The 16,493-nt window shown below is 36.0% G+C and overlaps 1 protein-coding gene across 1 annotated transcript in view; it reads left to right on the top strand.

The window, feature by feature from the left end:
• Positions 1–1,815: 1,815 nt before the first annotated feature.
• Positions 1,816–16,493, top strand: part of ctnna2 (catenin (cadherin-associated protein), alpha 2) — a 467,074-nt gene continuing 452,396 nt past the window's right edge. Inside the window, exon 1 of the mRNA XM_066719775.1 lies at positions 1,816–2,052. The gene's annotated coding sequence lies outside the window, so the exon portion shown is untranslated. The remainder of the gene's footprint in view (positions 2,053–16,493) is intronic.

Here is a 16,493-nt window from a genome sequence, read left to right as displayed (position 1 = left end):
CTTAAACTATTAACACCTTATTAAAACCAGGAAGTGTTCCATATAAGACGTTCAGTTCAAGTGACTGTAAATCCTTGGTTTGAGTGAAAAAACCTCTGTACTGTTCGATGCTTCACTGTAATTAATTAGTTTAAATATTTCCTTCTTTAAAAAAAAGAGCAACAGTTGTATCAAGCACTAGCAATGTCACTATGCTGAAGGATACTTACACTTTTCAATACAATTAATTTGGAGACATTACCTTCTGGGAACCAATTTGTCACCAACTGACAGTCTTTGACAAAAGCTATTAAGGTGCATGTTGACTGACTTATACTTGAACAGCAATTCCCGAGTACCTCTCATAATGTAAACTTGCAATTGAACATATATCTTAATAACTGTTGATCGATTTTGCTCATATTTTTAATTGCTGTATTAAAATTGCATAATTATAAAAAAAGATCTATATCAGTAAGTACAATCCTCTCACAGCAGTGCAAACTCTGCTCTGTCTTGACCTTAATACCCCCCCTCACCCTGCCATTTAAGTACTGGACCCCTGCCAGAGCAAAGCTGCAGGGTGGTGCCAAGAGAGGGGTGCGCATGTGATATGGACTAAGGTGAGACTGCTAAACTCATTTAACTTGTGAATTGAGCATCACCAGTATCCAGGCCAACACAGCTCAAAGATAAACAAGTAAAATTGTACTGCTGTGCTACCCACATTACCATCCAGATGCCTTCGGTCTAAACCATTCTGCCTACAGGTTTATGATCATTATGTCAATACACATCATGTGGCAGGAGATCATGCTAGAAATGCATAATTCCATAGTTTCTCTTAAAAAATAATAAATATAGCCATATTGTGATGCTCTGAACAGTTTTTTTTTGTTATATCTGTTATCTATGTGCAGTTATAATGGAGGAGGGGTGGGGATTTTTCCTCATAATAAGAGTCCTCATCACTGCCAAACCATGGCAGTGGAAGCACATGTTACATTTTATGGTATTCCATAAAACTGGTGATATGATGGGGCTCCTGGGATTGTGCAGACCATCATTATGAAGCAGATCTGCTGGTTTCTGAAAATCAGTCAGAATACAGGCTGCTATCAGTGAGCTGTAAGCAACCAAAAGCAATTTCATTGCACATTTTAACACAGGTTAACTGTGTCCGCTTTCAAGCGCTATAGTTAAAATCTGTCACAGGCAAGCTCAATCAATTCATGGCAAACCTGAATGTATTTAAGAATATGTATAAAGGTAGCTACGTGCATAGAATTGCAAAAATGACCTAAAATACTGAATACAAATCTATAAAGGCAATTAGAAAAATAAGCAATACCTTCCTAATTCCATATTTGAAAAACAATGGATGTAAATAAAATGTAGAAGACAGCATTAATGTTAGAGCTTTGATGCTAGAAAAAACAAACAATGGGGCATGCATTACACAGACGTGTCTTATCTTGGCTGGCTACTAAGGCACCTGCTTTGTTGTTTGACAATGCTGTTTCCATAACCACAGCCTACACTTGCCATACACCAGTGCGAACATTTTGCTGTTTTCCCCCCCTTAGGGTCACAATTGCTGAGCAAGCGCATCATCATCTTGTCCTATTTCTAGACTCCAAGACCCACTATTTGGCAACGAAACGCGAAAAAAAAAAGGGAAAAAAAAAAAATCAGTCAATCTGGTGGCAGGTTGTACTCGCACGCAGGCTAGTGCGCATGCGTCGTCGGTGCGGGACTGAGCGACTCAGCCTCAGCCCAGTAGCGCCGGGCTCACTATTTGGCAAGGGCCGCACGCCGCGCGCGCGCGCACTCGCCGCCTGTGGTCTGGACTTTGTGGGAGGGGTCATTATTTGGCAGGGAGCGGCGAAGGGGGAAGCGGTTCCTAGATACCGACAGCAGCGTGTGGCTTCATTCACATCCAGCACAGAGAGAGCGGCGGACTCGAGTGTGCGAGAAAAAGGGAAGGACAGAGAAAGACCGTGTTGGGGGAAATAAGCAGGGCAATCCATCTCTGCAGCCGTTTCTGGGATACAGGACCTGTCATCGGATAAGGTGAGTTGCTGGCGAGCTGCAGTCGCTTTTTTGTGTGTTTTTCCCCCCGACGCGTTTGCACTGTGTTAGATCTTGTCTGTGTGATAGATATTGATTGATTTTTGTTCAGATCTTATTATGATGTGTTGTGCTGAGGGGGTATCGTCTGTGTGGTCTTGTGTTGTGTTGCCTCCTATTCTGACAATGGTACCACTCGCATCTGAGGCTCAAACGACTGCATGAACTATTTGATGAAATTGGACCAAATGCTCCGACATGTCACAGGGGTTTCATCTGAGCGTGACATCGCCGCCTCTCGCCCTCCGTCGTGCTCGTATTGTTTGGCCACCTCGGTCGTGTCGGTGCGCCTGGTCGATGCATCCCTTGTGCTGGTGTCCCGTTATCCTGTCGGTGTTAGAGGGAATGTGCTTCACGAAACGCCTCAGAGTCTTGATTGCATGTATATTAAAACAATGCATTGATCATAACAAAATGACTGAATAAAACCGCACGCGTCCTTTTGTTTCTTTTAAAGTTTGAATGCATTTTAACTTACTAAATTGGCGAGACCTGCTGTGTTGTACTGTAGACACGCTGCACAGCTTGTGTACAGTATAGTGGTACTGCACTAGTAGCCGGCTAGCTAGACGATGCAAGATCACTAAACTCTGGTGTATTGTTGATTTGTGTTGTAATGATTTGCCCAAAACTTGAGCCACACTGTAAACCCACATCGGTCTCATTGTTTATACAAATAGGTGGAGTTTGTGCAGCCTTCGAGAGTATAACCTACTGTACAGCAGGTGCCAACATTGAGGTGCAAACTGCATTTCTGCAACTACAAAATAAAGCATGCTTTATTGTTGTTATGCTGTACAGGAGTGTGTGCAAAACATTGTCAGATCGGCATTCATGAACATGTAGGTAAAAGGCAAAAACAAAAGCAAGACCCTTTTGTTAGGCGATTGTTAGTTGTAAACAGGGTTATCGATCCGTTCCTGTGATGCACTTCAGTTAGACATTCATTGTTCTTGTTACAAATACAAACAGTACTTGGCGCAGGAGCAAATTAGGCAGGAAAAATGCAACCTGTGTTTAATTAAAAATGTTCCTGGGTTTAAACCTTTTAGCCAGTTCTATGAGTGTATTTATTAAAACAAGGCATTAGCCCATGCTACAACAGTTTCGTCTTTGTCCTTCACTGTGGTTATACATTTGAATGCTGTAAAGTATTTACAGTCTTTTACATTTAGATTTCACCTAACTGTCACACATGTGCTATAACGATTCATTTTGCACTCTCAATGTTGACATTATCTCCATTTGAAAAATATAGGCTACACACTTATAAATGAGAAGTAAAACCAGATTTCGTTTCCTTGCAGCATTTCATATTATCAGGGACACGTTTTGCGATTGTACACGGTATAAGAATGATTGATTTATTTTAATTAGGCAGATTTTATGGTAATACATGCCTATGATTGTAATCGGAGAGCTTTCTTTCTTTGAATGCTAGTAGTAGAGGCTTATGGGTTTGGTTGCACTGGTTTGTAACCATTCATTAATGAATTGTTGTAATCTGGGGACACCCTTCAGCTGTATTTCATAAGAATCGAAGGGATGTCTTGTATTGTTTCAAACATGGCTGGTGTAGACTTTGCACACTTTATACCACATATGCTAGGTCTCCAAGCTTTTCTTTCCCACTTTCTTTCTTTCTTTCTTTCTTTCTTTCCCATTACACAATTTAACCAATTTGTTAAGTAACATGATCTTTAGCCAGTAATTGAAAACACCTATAAAACCAAGACTATGGTTGTTGACAATATGTTTAATAAATATTCAAAACATAAATTGGCAAATGTATTATGACTTATCACCTGCTTTTGTAATATTTGTACAATTAAAATAATAAATGCAAAATCAGAAAATGCCAGTTTTTTAAACACAGGTATCTAAAATGTCTATCAGTTTGCATTGTTTGATGTCTTTGGTGTAGAATATGTAGCTTGAACATGTCTGAGAATTGTTTAAAATAGCATGTATTTTAGGGATTCAACATGAAATATGAATGTTAACTGTTGCAGGTTAGGATCTGTCCTCAACTGGCAGTTTTTTTTCCCCCCAGATAGGGTGTATATATTGGTTTTAGGCATGTATTGTATGGAAATACATTTGGGGAAGAAGGGACAAAGCCAATTTGTTCTGGCAAAGTTTGAGAAGGCAAAGACACTTGCATAAGCCACAAGTGTACAATTATTTTGCTAATGTTGCATATATATTTGCAAGCAATGCAAGACTGCTGTCCTTATATTTGTCTTCTGCAGCATACTGTCTGTCAGTACGTCTAATACAGGATTAGTGCAACTCTTCCTGCTGCTCAAACTGGCAAAACTTGCTTGTGTGTTCATTAAAAGGTATGGGCACTCCTGATTCAGCGTCTTTCTCTCATCTCTCTAGTCTTCAAGATAGTGAACCGGTGGCGATTTTAAAGTGTTGTGTTTACAAAAATTCCTACATGCAGACTTTAATTTGGACAGGTGTGAAGATATTTAAGATGGGCATCCATGGTTGCTACTGTAGTGCAGCTGTGAATTTTGAACTGCGGCATCCTCTTATTTTTTCACTCTATTTTCAGTCTTTTTCACCTCAAAACAGACGCCCTGGTTTTAATGCAAGGGAAATCCTCACAAGGATTCGTTATTATAATGAAATGGTTTAAATCTAAGCTGTGTAATTTTGTAGTCTTGAAATATATTCTCTCCAGTGAACGCAGAGTAATGATGGATGCTTCCATAGTGTTTAAAATGAGGTACTGTCTGATCGCCTGCTGGTCGGAGACTATGTGGTGTGCAGTGCAGCTCTTTGTTGACAATCCATTGGGAGTGCTGTACTGGCCTTTGCTCTCTGGCGTGCTTATAAAGGAAAATAGCGTAGAGTTAATTGGTTTCACAACACTACAGTGACCCTCACTGAACATGTGCCTGCTGAGGCCTGAGAGAGACCACAGTGACCTTCTGGTTTCAGCAGATGGACAGAAGTCACTCATGAAATTATCTTGTTGGGTGATGATGTGGTGGAAGAACAATCATCATTATCTCTCCTTTTCTTTTGCATTATGTATTATAAAGTAGGAACATCTTGTTTCTCTCTCTCTTTGTTTCCCCATCTAATGTTATTTGGATACAGAATTCCTTTTTGTAAGAAGCAGTAAGAGACAAAGCCTTTGTGATAAAAAGGCTGTTGTATCAAATCAATAATGTATCTCATCTTATGATCTGACTCAAACCCCTGGTTTCACGGGTAAAGTCCCCAGTCTAGAATATGATGTAGCACATCGTGATTTTATGGAGGACGAATCAATACACTGAGGCCTTCTGTTAGTGTTAGACAGCAGTAATGTACAAATTTGTAGTGAGATATTAAATTATTGGAATGGTCAAATCTGGTGAGACTCATCAGATATGAGAGGTCGGGACATACCCCTTGCAAAAATCAATACATATTCTGACTCGCATAAAATACCAATTAAGAGGTAAATATCAAATGGATATCAGCTCACAAGTAATAAAGTTGTAGGCAAATAATTACACACTGTTTTGCAAACATGAATGTGAATAATGATTGCGTTTGTAAAGGGTCTGTTGCTGGAAATAGATTGACAGTTTTTCGTGTCTGTCTTTAATGGACCTTGAATTTTGTGTCCACCTGTTACGAGCATCCTTCAGAAATTAACTTGAAGGCTAGTAATGGAAGCATTCCGGCATTGCACAATTCAGAGCAAAGTGTGAGTGAAATTTAATATTTTGGTAGGTTTTACTGACTTAAATAGTCTTGGGATGATATTTTCACCCTGTTGTGAAGCAACAATACCACAGAACACAGTGAATATTGTACCTCAGAAGAGAGGTTGGAAAATCGCTTGGTACACTGGGTTAAAAACTATGAACATGATTTTTTTACAGGTTGGTGTTCTACTAATCATATGATGTATGGAAGGACAAGAGTATGGTGTACTTCAGCTTTTGACATTTGAACGGTTTCTGGAACATTTTCACTGTGTATTTTAAGATGTATTTTTGAAGTGTTATATTGAACCAGAATGATAAAGTAAGACGATATCTCTGTGTGGTATTTTTGCAAAACCGACTTAAATATTATCAAGGGGCAAACACCTGAGGTCTGTCTTGCTTTTCCTTCAGATTTTCAGAGCCAACATTGCAGTAGACATCTGAGAAAAAAACATCTAGCTCTTGTTCGTGACCTTTAAATGACAGGTGTCAGCAGCTTAAACTCGTCAAAAGGTAGCAGGTTGTGAAAAATGTATTAAGATTCACAGGTTATACAGCGTTTTTCTTCTTTGTTCCCAAGCATGAGTGAATACCAGAGGGTTTATGAGACTCCTGACGTGAGAAGCTTGTGGCACCTATGAGTGGATTCTGGAAAGGCACTGAGACTGGGGATGCAGATGTTAAGCATCTCTTGTAGACCTTGCCAGGTGACCAATCTTCTGAATCGCCTCTGATTCAGTGATGTAATCTAACCGTAGTTGGGTTTCCTCACAGATCCCTAGGAACCCATAGGTCCCATGCATGTCTCTTTATGGAATTTCACAACATGTTCAATACTCAAAGCTTTTCTTCCTGCCTCTTTATACTTTACTGCACCTTGGTGTCATTAATTTTTTTAAATACATCTCAAGATTCACCGGTTAGTATTCAACAGATGCGCACTGACATTGTGCAGCAAGAACGTGTTGGAATTTAGCCTTCCATGTGTCCGTTGACACACTTCAAAGACACTGGTGTGTTGTTGAAGATTGCTTTTTGATTCTTTAGCTGTTATGTTGAAGTACATCAATAGAAGACAAAGGCTTCTAAAAAAGAAAAGCAAGTACAATTTAAAGCTTTTTACAAAGTTTTGCTGAAGTATAGCATAAAACAGGTAATAGAAATGTAAACAATACCACTTATTAGTCTATCCAGCTAATACTATTTATAAATTATGGCTTATTGAAAAATATCTAGTATTTTTTGTTTTTGAATGATTAATCTAGTGAATGTTTAACAGACCCTGTAAATCTGCTTCGATGTAGCTTTGTGGTCTTTCTTCCTTCCCATTTAAATGACTTTGAGCCCCCAGTGAAACGCATTGTATTTCACACTTGATTAGAAAATGTCCCCATGTGTATTGGAGGCCTCTCTAATCTCACAGATGCTGTTTGAGGTGCAAGAGGGTGTGTCCCTCTTCTTCAATCAAATCCAACAGTTTGCAAATGTACATAATGAAACCCTTAATGCTTAGGTCCCAATGGATACATATAAAACCATGTACAGTGTAGAAGTGTATGGTCACAGAAATAAAACATTCATATCCCAGTACAACTCTTATCAATTATAAAACAATACAATCAAATCTCCACCATCAGTATTTCATGCTATGCACACTCACCCTCCTTTACATACTCCTTTGTATGTAAATGTACATTTATCACAGATTCTGATTGATCTCACCCAGAAGGGAAAAGCGTTGTCATTGACTTCAACAGGGTCAAGATTACCACACACACACACACACACACACAGGCAGTATTACTGTAGTATTTTTAACAGCAGGTAGGTTGATTTCATTTATTTTTGACATGCTTCAAATAAAAATGCAAGAAGATGCTATGAAAAATCAACTTTGCAGTTAACAAAAATAAATGAATAGTAAAATAAAATCTGCTACAGATAAGGATTCAGCTAGAAGAAGATCTAAAGGGTGTTGAAAGTAGCTGTACAATTTCCACTATGTATGAATTTCAAATCTTTTCATACATTGAACATCAAAGCTACAGTATCAAGTTTGAACCCCTCCCCCCTCAAAGTAGGTTCATTTGCATAAAAATGATCAACACAGAGCCAAGTTGTTCCCCTCTGGCCTTATTTTGTGAAGATCATTAAAAATAAGAAATGAATGAACAGCATGCAACTTGAAAGTTTGGAGGTCAAATTAAGGACAGTAACAAGTATCTTCCCTTTCCTGTACACAAGCAGTTTATAAATACTTCTGTTTTTATATAGGCCTATATATTCTAAATGTGTTGATATGCATACTTTCCATAAAATGTGTCATCTGCAGTATTTTTCTTTAATTCATTATATAAGTAAAGTTATTAAAAAGGGAGCTAAATGTTCAGTATTCAATTGAATTACAAATATAATTCAGCACATTTTTGTCACAGCTAGTCTGGGTTCTGCTTTGGCACATCCCATTGACTTCCTCTCTTATACCATATTCTCATATTCTCATGTTTGCATGTTTCTATATATATCTTTGGATCAGACCTCTGCTATAATCTATTATCAGCTGTACTTTACATATACATTGAGAAATTAATCTGTTTTCATCTGATTCTCACGAATATTCAGAAAACCCACGTTCAATTGCCCATCACCTTTAAAAGTCCATGTGTATGCCAGTGAAGATAAAGCTGTTTTTTCTGAGGTGCCACTGCCATGGCTTGTTTCAAATCTACTGGTTGAAGATAATTAGCAAATTATGCTGAATTACAGAAGAATGGGAAACTAAGATTACACCAGATTGTTTCTACCTGGCTTCACTAGGTTATTGAAGGTTATAATGAGGCTGAGGTTTGCAATGTAACAAAAGCAACCACTTTTGCAGAATGTCTCAAAGGACATGTGTGTCCTTTGTTCTTGCAGCTTAATGGGAGACAGGGTCAAGGGTGCTTGTAGTAGCAAATGGTTTCCAAAAGGAAGATCATTTTTTATTTTGATTTAACCATTGATATTGAAAATCTCTTTTTCAAGAGAGTCCTGGCCAAGAATGCAGCAAAACACAAATAATTACACACACAACGCTACATAGCCACAGTTCAACATAAACGTTACAAAAATAGTACAACAATTTAGAAGAAAATAATGATAAAATTTTCAGGAATAAAATTTCCAAGCAGATTTTATATACTCACTAGTATATTCAGTTAAAACTCTTTTTGAAAGTTGTTTCATGACCAAAGAGAAAGATAACTGAAAGCCTTTTTCCAAATTCAGGCTAATTGTGGAATTGAAAAAGGTATTACTGACTGAGATATAAGTTGGTAAATATTAGTAATGGTGGTTATGAAAGCATTTAGATACGTTTTTAAAGATAACTTTATAAACATAAATATACTAATGCTCCAGTCTACGCAAAGAAAGTGAGGTCCATCCATTTACTTACACAGCTCACAGTGATGTATTAGAGATTTTTACGAATCTAAGTGCTCCATGATTTTGTAAGTAGCCCTGAATAAGGGCGTCTGCTAATAAATAAATAATAATAAATAAAGAGTCAAGCTTCCTTAGACTAGATGCAGCTGCTTGCATATAAATATCTCCATAGTCAATAACTGACATAAAGGTGTGACTCACTAGTGCTGTCTTTGCCTCAAATTAAAAACAGGATTCATGTCTAAAATATTAACTTAATTTGAGTGTTAATTTACTTGAGAGAGAGTCTATATGTGTCAAAATATTTGTAGATCCAAAAAACCCAGGTGTCTGTAAGCTTTAATAGATTCTATGACCTTAATGTTGAAATCTGTACATTAGACAGATTCTGAGATTTGGATGTTGTTAATAACATTGGTTTAGTTTTTCCTGAGTTTAATAGTTTATATTGAATAGTGTCAAGTGCAGATTGCAAGTCTTTGTTATATCAAATAATTAATGATTCTGTATTTTAAAATAATACAATAAAATGTGATTAATTGAAAGGGTGTTTATCTTTTCTCCAGTGTGAAAATGCCAGTGAATTATTTAGTTGTTTTAGCTCCATATTATTCTATATTTTAAAAAGTGTTTTTGATAAGATGTCAGAAATTCCATATCAAAAATAGAATACAATATTTGAATGTTGTGTCGGCTGAGCAAACTGTAAATTACAGGGTGGGAAAAGCAGAGAAAAGTGTATGTCACTCACTTAGTGACTGAAATGAAAAATGGAAAGGTTTGATTGAATTATGTATCTTAAATTGCATAGGACCTCCAAACTACCACTTTCTAAAAATTACATGAACACCAGGTACTGAAGTGGTTCTAGAAATAGAGGCAATGTTACATCAGTGTTTCATTAATTCATTATAAATAACAACTTCATCCAGTATAAGGTTAGTGTGAGCCCTCGGCGGGCACAGGGTACAAGGCAGGGGACACCCCGGATGGGATGCCATTACACTGCAGATCAGCATTTCAAGTGTTTAATTTTGATTATAAAGGTACAAATAAAGGCATTCATGTTTTGTACCTGTGACCACCATTTTATTAAATATCTCCAGTTATCAAACTCTGCAAGCCATCAATTTGCTGACAAATGACGTATAACATGAATGTTGATGTCCACACTCTGTCCTCAGAAACAGGTTTGGACTATCTATCAAGGTTGTTGTTGTTGAAATTATATTTTGTAGTTTTTCATATGCAGTGTTTCGAAAAACATGAAATTTGAATTATAGGCTAGTATTTTTTTTTCAAGTTTTAAGGGATGCATTCATTGTACACTTAGTATTACATACAATGATAAAGTTAGAGCTAGATTACAATGAGTTACAACACATTGAAGAAATGCTGACCTGCAATACCTCTCTTAATGTTTTATTGCTTATGATATAATTAAAAAATCTATTATGTTTTGAATTAATCAATTGGAGATCTCAACAGTAGACCCTTTTGAGGTCAACAAGAAGGTCATGTTTTAAATCCTGCATTGGGCTCTTTTCTTCCTTCAAATGAATTGTCAGTGAGAATTATTATTGCTGTGCTTTGATTACAATAAAGAGTTGTTACAATATGAAAGGTTGTTTATAAATAATGTACCAATACCAAGACACTGATATCCTTGTATAACCCACCCTTTTTAAATGTTATAAAGGACACCGCTTAACATTTCTGTCTTCTCAAGTTAATGAAAAAAATGACGAGGAAACAAAATATTTGTGTTTCAACATTGGTGCTTGCAAATAGAGGGCTGTTCTAGGTAATTGTGTTTCCCCAGTTGTTTCAATTCTGGAGTTTGATCCCAGTTTAATGTCAGTTTTGTGTTGTACATTTGAGAAGTGTCATTTTCATACTTGGTGGCAACTATTGTGCATGTATTAACAGATTGTTCCCTTTGAATTTGAAGAAAAAAATATTTATCTTTTATAAATCATAGACGCAAAGAGAAATATTTTAGGACTTGGAGGTCTGGCAACAGCGAACATTATAGGAGATTGAGAGACACATTTACTGGCTTAATCACCCACATTTAAGTAACTACAAAAACAAGTAGCCTATTAACAGAGGCTAGGAAATGATCATAAGCTCAATGGCCAAAAACAAACATAAAGAAAACTCTAATTTTTAACAGACATTCAGTGCTTGAATTAAAAAATAAAACAACAACAAGGAATTACTTAGGAAAAAAAAAAACATTTATGTAATTTTGGTTAAATGGAAAAAAAAAACAAACATTCTACTTAATTTGGATGGGTTCATTTTCTTCAACTCCTGTCTTCACATTAAACCAATGGATTTTAAACTGTTATTTTGAATACACAAATTGTTTTCCTTTTAAATACTTTGTTTGGCTTAGTAGTGTTAATAAAAGAGACAGAAATAAAATATTACAGCTTGAGATAACAACAAACAATGATTAAGTAATCAAATTTAAAACAATAACATGTAAAGCCCTGCTTTCCTACAAATTACATTATACTATTTAAAATCATGAAGCCTGAACTAGCTGTGAAACAACATAATTAATTAGATAATAATTATGCTATTGGCAGCTTTAAAATAATAATAACAACAATAATAATAATAATACTAATCATCATCATCATCATCATCATCATCATTGTCATCATCATAATCATACAAATAATATATTTTATATAATAAATTGGCATATTTAAAAACTAGATTTGCAACTAATTCCTTTCAGTGTATTCTGTGTAACTATGAGTGGGAAATATGCTTTGATGTACAATACCAGTTAATTAAATGCCAAAAATGCAGATGACATTATTAATCATTTCATACCATGCTTGGCTGATCAATCTTTGCCACTGTGCTACACAAATGTGGACCATCAGCCTCTATTGTTTGTTTTCACAATAGAATCAATAAACAATTGTATTTTTTTAATCTACTTGATATATTATTTAGGGCTTTACGGAATATGGTGATTAAATGTTTTATGTTAGCGTGCCACCTCAATAGCTGTATCACAACAGAATTACTCCGCAAAATATTTCCTTACTTAAAAATTCAGGATTGCTCAGATTACGCTTTAATCACATGTCATTAATATAAATCATTCTTTTGGAAATAATCAGTATAAGATCTCCGGGTGGATTTGTCATCCCCATTGGGACACACCTCTGAATAGCCCAGTTTAATAACGTTTATTTTGCTGTTAACATGTCTGTATTAGATCATTTATTTTCAATCTGGATGTGTAAGAGAATTTATCCCTTCAGCTCACCTCGATTAATAACTCCAGAATCGATCACTTGGCCACATTTGATGGTGTGTGAATACTGATGACGCAGCCTGTGCAGAACAGGTGATGCTGGGTACCTGAAGTATCCAAATATGAACAGTGATGAGCCAAATACCAGTCACACACAGTGACAAGAATTTTTGGCTTCAGTTAATTGTGTACCTTTTTCACTGTTGGCTAGCTGGAAGAAATGTCAGGTCTTAGCGTTCTCGAGCAATCTGAAGGGAATTGATGTCTCTGAACTAATCGAAACCCTGGAGGTTCTCGACATAGTATGATCATTTTTTGTGGTACCCTACTGTTAAGCCATTAGATCTTGCCGATGAAAGAAATTAAGACCAGCCTTCAAGATGTGTCCTGAAATAAGCCGTCAGACAATTGCTACTTGGAGAAAGTTTAAAAGTGTCAGAATGATCTAATGTAAAGCTACGAAATCTGATAAGAAAAATGCAACAAGAGCTTATTGTCGGATAGAATGTAACCAGTAATCGATTAGCAAAATCAATAATCAGTAACAAGACCGATAATTAATCGTAAGGTTGATGATACTCCAGTATGCATTACAGAGGTAACGGCTTTTGAAGACACTAACATGCATATTCATCCTTAGATTTTCTAAGATAAGTGTCACGCTGGTGATTGTAATTGTCTTTGAAAGTGCCCATTAGACATTTAATCTGCATGTGCAATTATACAGTTGCTGCTATGGATGATCACACGGAAGGTGTAGAGGTTTTGATTGTGATCTCCAGACAGAAAATCACACAACTTATTATTTACACTTGGAAGACATGGTAAAGATTCTGATGGAATATTAATATTGAAACAAACCTCAGGTGATCGGGGGAGTTTGAGAAAAGGAGTGCTACAGGATTCCCTTGGCTTTTCCTGTTGTAAAATATTCTGGATCAATACTTAAATGGTTAACGTGTTCATATTTGCTGACCTACTGCTTGTAAATAAAGACTGTTAGATGACATTGTTGAAGTTACTTTGCAAATGTAAGTTGATGATTTAGGCTAATATGTGAAACAAAAAATAATCTTAGTAATGGGAAATGTTCCTTTTTTTGGGATAAACAAGCATATATTGTAAAGGACTAGAACAGAAGGAGTAGTGAAATTGGTTTGATTTGTTTTCACATGTTGCTATATTGTGTAAGTAAGATGTGTAGTAGTTTTCCAGTTCGATTATATCATATGAACAACTTTTAACATTCAGAAATTTGAAACTTGCCAAATAGGCCTAATGGCGAAGGTCAAAAGCAGGCATGTATTGTTTTACAGTGCATCAGGATGTGTTGTGTCATAAGTTCCCAGATAGCAGAAACAGCAGAAAATCTACAAAAGCACCAGATTTGTCTTGCCCATGGCAACTCAAGTCATTACCTTCACTGATGTATTAGTGTTATAATATTGTGCTTTTTCAATTTCCTTCAAAATGTACCCAAAAGCAGCACTGTACATGTACAAAATATAGTATTAATCGAAATATATGTAGATTTTGTATGTGATGCCCTTTATCCATAATGGCATATGTGATTTAATTCAGCCTATAGTTTTTCTTCCGTGGTTTTATTTGCTGATCTGGAGGTCAGGTTGTCCAGATCATTTCCACTGCCTCATACGATAAAAAAATTAAAAAATCATAACATATTCCAAGTGAAATATTTTAAACATTTGACTAATACATAGACAAATTACATATGCTTCAAAGTAGGGATGGTGTTAACTGGGGGATGTGCTATGTTGGGTTTGCACCAAACATAAAAAAATTGAAAATAAGCCACATAGTTCGGGGTTTGTTTAATTGGACAATAGAATATTTTGCTACATATTTTTGCAAAGTGGGATTGTACAGGGGTTTTATTCAGGAATACCATCCTCCTTGCCAGTCTTCCTGCTCACAGCAGGTGATTACTTAGGTGTTTCAGGTGTTTCTTTTTAATGGGTTTGTTTCCCCTCAAACACACACACACACACACACACATTTATTCCCACATTGAATGTGTGGAGTAAGTACTGTAGATCACAACAAGAAATCCCATTTAAATGCATCAAGCTCTCAGCTTGTAACACAGCAAAATGTGAAAAAGTCCAATGGGGGTGAATATATCATATATGCAACGTATATAGCATTTGCACTGTATTCCTATATCAATGTAAAATACATTTAAAAGTTGAGAATATATCATATTAATATATCATCAGCCTATATCGATCCACGACTGCCTCCCCAAGATGTTTCCACGTGCTTCAATCTATTGCTTGCAGACACATATCAGACTAAAGTTTAAAGTTGTTTTATTTTTCTCAAAATAAAAGCAATCTTTGTACCAGGGTTCTATTTTGTTATATACTTTTGTTCTGTTTAGGTACAACTTCATGTTTCATTTCAGTTGGGAACAAACTATATTGTAGTGGACATTTTTGTATGAATTGGTTTTCCACAAGTCTGGAAGAGGAGGCAGGTACTCACTGTTAATTCGCTTTGTGCAGGTTGTAACGAAATAAGAAAGTTACTATTCAACTTATAAACACATTAGATTATGGAAATTATACCTTCCTGTGCATTAGCCTTTTCATACAAACCAGTGTGAATGTGATGATTCAAGTGATGCAAATATTGTAATGCACTGCAATCAAAATCATTGCAGCACTATGCTGAATTTTCTCCTCACTTTGAATGTGGGATTGTTTGCTTGCACAAACAATGTCCATTGTGCTTGAATCTCCTCTGTTGTTGGGATGGAGAAAATAGTAATTCTGTCTTAACTGTTTCTCCCACAGCTGTGGACAAAGCAACACATGTTGTCTACAGAAACTACACTATCAAGGAGTTGGATCTTCAAATGCTAACACTTTATTGACTTGATAATAATGACTCGTAAGTAGTTATGACACAACACATCCTGAAACACAGAGAGAGCTTAAGCTACATGTCAGCTTTTGACATTTGCCATTATTTGGTGAGTTTTAAATGATAACATTTATAAAATCCATCATTTTTTTTATATAATCAAAATGTTACAGTGCTATACATCTTAGCAACACGTAAAGATGCAAACAACCATCATTTTTGGAACCGCTCTACTTCCCCTTTAAAATATTGTCATGCTATAGGCTAGCTTATCTTATTTATTTATTTCCCATTTTCTTAAGAACTTGTGTTAATACTTATGAGTAGCCTGTGTGGAGACTGATCTTTTCAATGAGAATTCATGGGCTGACTGTTGAGCCAAGGAACAGAAAAACTTCAAAATCGTAGAAGCCTATCTGACTTTCACCTTTTCATTCCTTGTTAAATCCTGTCAGACAGGGCAAGAGAATCCTGCTGTGATGTCATGATCCAGCGATTTTTCAAACCTTCTGGCAGAACCTTCCGGACAGTAATTTTGTACAAAGAGCAATAGGCTGCTGCACACAAGGCAGGTCATGAAACGATGGGTTGATCCCACCATCCCCTCCCCCTCTGTATTTTTACTGAAATGTCATGCAAAGCATATTTTTAAGGTGTTGCTGTCATTGCCATTACTGTTACAGAACTACTAGTGACTTCAGTTGGATTTATTTGTTGCTAAAAAAGAATTGCAGTGCAAAGCAAGTTTATCCACAGTGGCATTTATTATTATTATTTTTTTAAATATATTAAAAGTTGACAGAAGGATTATTATAGAATTCTAACATTATAGCACATTATAAGTCAACTAAAACCATCATTTCTTAAATAAATGTATTCCAACAGGAATTATTCAGTTTAAAGTTTATAGTTTGTTTTAGCTTTACTGTAGAGTAACCTTACTGATTTTACTGAACCTTGCAGTAACCTGTATTTAAGTCAGCAGGTATAATAAACATGCTGATTACATAATCAAATGGTGCATACTATATTATTAATTTTCATACTACTAATATGTTACACTTGTTTGG

The sequence above is a fragment of the Amia ocellicauda genome, chromosome 13, assembly GCF_036373705.1.
Source record: "Amia ocellicauda isolate fAmiCal2 chromosome 13, fAmiCal2.hap1, whole genome shotgun sequence".
Classification (NCBI taxonomy): Eukaryota; Metazoa; Chordata; class Actinopteri; order Amiiformes; family Amiidae; genus Amia; species Amia ocellicauda.
Note: the sequence above shows the minus strand (reverse complement) of the source record. Positions and strands in the feature narration are given on the sequence as shown.